Genomic DNA, 3,221 nt, shown 5'->3' on the forward strand with positions numbered 1-3,221 from the left:
ACTGACTCAACTCTCTCAATATAGTAAGTAAAATAGCTTTCTGGCCTTATAAGGCTCGGTATGTGTAACTGCTCTGCCGTAGTAGGCTCGCCCATAGGCGCTCAGCCATACTAGGCTCTATATCTGGGCCATTTTGTGCTCTCTCATAGGCGCATGACCATAGTAGGTTCGGTATATAATTCACCATCTCATCAGAGGTTCCCAATAGGGGCCTGCCCATCGATTATAGCTCTGTGGTAGTAAAAATACTGTAATACTGTATATATAGACTCTCTTCTCTATTGATTGGAAGAAGACAATACTCAATTGAATATGATGTCCCGATAAGGGATACTGTAACTTATGAGACTAGGATAATGTATATAAATCCGGGAGTATGAACTTCTCTTTATGCCTCGTTATCAAACATATATAATTACGAGATCATGCCAAAATGAAGGAAGGATTAGCTTTACCATTCCTTATCACAATCTTTCAAATCACCAAGTTGAACTCGCCTCTCGGACCTTATTCTACAACAATGACAATAATACTATCATTATGTTACGAAAGGTACAACTATCGCACAACGAACGACAAACTTATTTTGTATAAAAACGGGCAGCATCTCCCGTATAATTCCTTACTTCCTCCAAATTCAAGATAACACCAATAACATAAGAACAAAACAATATAAACATATATACATTATTTTCCAACCTTATATACACCATAAAATAATACAAAACAGCCCAACACATCCTAATCTCTTCATACACAAAACGACTACCATAGTAGTGTCAAACGACCCGAAAATATTACGACGAACGACCAGCCCTTCTCCTTGAATATATGTGGTGTTTCTCCGCACCCTTCCTCCTCCAAAACTCTAGAAAACTGTAGTAAAACATGTAGCCTAACAGCAACACAAAACAGTTTACAAAACAGTCCGCTACAAGTGAATAACTCAAACACACGGCTTCCGATCACCGTCCCGTGAGTTCTTACAACTATAGAACGAATTACCATGACTTTACAGCAGAAAAAATGGATGAAAGATATCAGTAAACTTACCTTATTTGTTGGATAACTCAGCTCCTATCTTGGTTCTTCAAACTCTAGATTTTACCTCCAATTAGAACTTGAAAGGGAGAGAAAATCAATTAGGGATTGTGGGTAATTTTTGGGAGAACGTTTGCAGAGGTTTAGGTCTGGTTATTTGTGATATATAATAAGGTTTATATAGCAGAAGATAAGCCCTTAAATGGGCTCTGTGGCTGACCCGAAAGAGCCTCTTTTTGGTCTCTCATTTAACCAAGTAGGTGACACACCTACTTGTCACCTAGCAGCCTGCGCATTCTCGGAAAAATGCAGATATCTCTCTTCTCCGATGTCGTATTGATAAACGGATTAATGCAATAGAAATTAAACTCATAGAGACTCAATTTTATGGGTGGAACACCCCATAACCCTAAGTATATTGAGATAAAAGCGTAGTTACATTCTACCCAAATTTTCAGTAAAACTTATAAACGTAACTTGTGATGACTTTCATCGATTTTTGTTCCACAACTCACTTGACTTCAAACATAACACACGATTATCATAAAACAAACATAACTCATAACATAACATTCTTATCAAGTTAATCACCTTACTTTCACCCCAAAAGTACATGTTATCACATTTCCAACTTATCGACTTTCGACGAAACATTATTTTCTTCAATTCCTTAGCTTCTTAAACCTTCCAACCCACTTTGTACTTGTTGTTCATGATCTTCCATATATGTAAAATCCGAGGTAACATGATAACTTACTTTATATACTTCCAAAAATGTTCTCATTTTTGCTCTTACATCAATTGACTTATGATGTACCCTTACGTATGAAAATATGGGGTGTAACATTATTCCCCCCTTTGGAACATTTGCCCTCGAATGTTGGTTGATGCACTTATTAGTCTCATAACCCATAGCTGTTATAGATATTTTAATATTGTCCTTGCCATCTAGGAAACTTTTTGTTGAATAAATATAAGGGCTAGGACATTCCCCCCTTCAGGCCTCTTTCTCACACCACGACTTGTTGTCGGAACTCTTCCAATCTCATAACTATTTCGACCTTCTGTCATGTAGCTTGTACGACTTTGTCCTTGTATATGTGCCTAGGAGACTCTTCTATCCTTTTTCCTCCAGCTTATAGCCTATCTCTATGCCTCAGTTTGGGAACATATACAGAACTATGACAAGTTGTTCCTCCTGATATACATAGGTGTACTGAAGTTCTTCGCTCGGTACTTTGTTGAACTTACGACTGTTGCTATATCTTATTTCGTAGCCTTGTATATCTTTCCTTATGGCTTTACTACATCTAGGTAGGTTATACTATACCATAACACTTACTTCGGTCTATTGTTACCAAGGTTTGCTATCCAACTCCAGGTTACTCTCTCGCTGGTTATACTATATGTATAAATCTAAGTCCATTAGTTCTTCCACATCACTGTTCATGTTCAGAATGACGGCCTAATCTCATCTCATACTCTGGACCTCTTATCCGCCTATTGTTCATTTACTTTAATGTTGATCTATAATCTACCACTGATAACTTGAAACCTCTTACGTAATAAATTATCGTTAGGGCTCACGTCTCATCAGGGAGCATCTGAAGTTATTTGCCCAATCCACCTAGGGACAATACCAATCATCAATAATCATATTTCATAGAATCCCAACGTGATTCATCTTATGAGGGATTCTACTACCAGGGTAGCATTCAATCTCTTCTAAATTCTCCTAGTCTTAAACTCATCTGAAACCATCAGTTCAGATTTATACAGAGCTAAATTCTCCTAGTCTAAATTCAATCTCTTCTATACTGACCTTTTTATAACTTTATGGAAACCATCAGTTCTCTTGTTGTGATGGGTTTAATACCAAGGACTTACCTATGCTCGTCACCTTCTCACTCACCTTTTCTTATCTTTACTCCTATCTAGCTAAAATCTTATCGCTCCACCATACTTTAGCTTGTGACCTACATATATCTATTTATACCACTCGCAACCTTCCTTTAACTTGCTAGCACCGTAGATTTCCTTTTGTTATTCTTGAACCTCCAAGAGAGACATCATACCGTCTCTAAACTCTTCTTTACCCTCTTAACTAGACCTCTCTGTATCTGGAAACTACATGCTGGAAAATATGCCACTAACGACACCACTATCATTTCTTGACACAG

The sequence above is a fragment of the Nicotiana sylvestris genome, chromosome 5, assembly GCF_000393655.2.
Source record: "Nicotiana sylvestris chromosome 5, ASM39365v2, whole genome shotgun sequence".
NCBI classification, from domain to species: domain Eukaryota; kingdom Viridiplantae; phylum Streptophyta; class Magnoliopsida; order Solanales; family Solanaceae; genus Nicotiana; species Nicotiana sylvestris.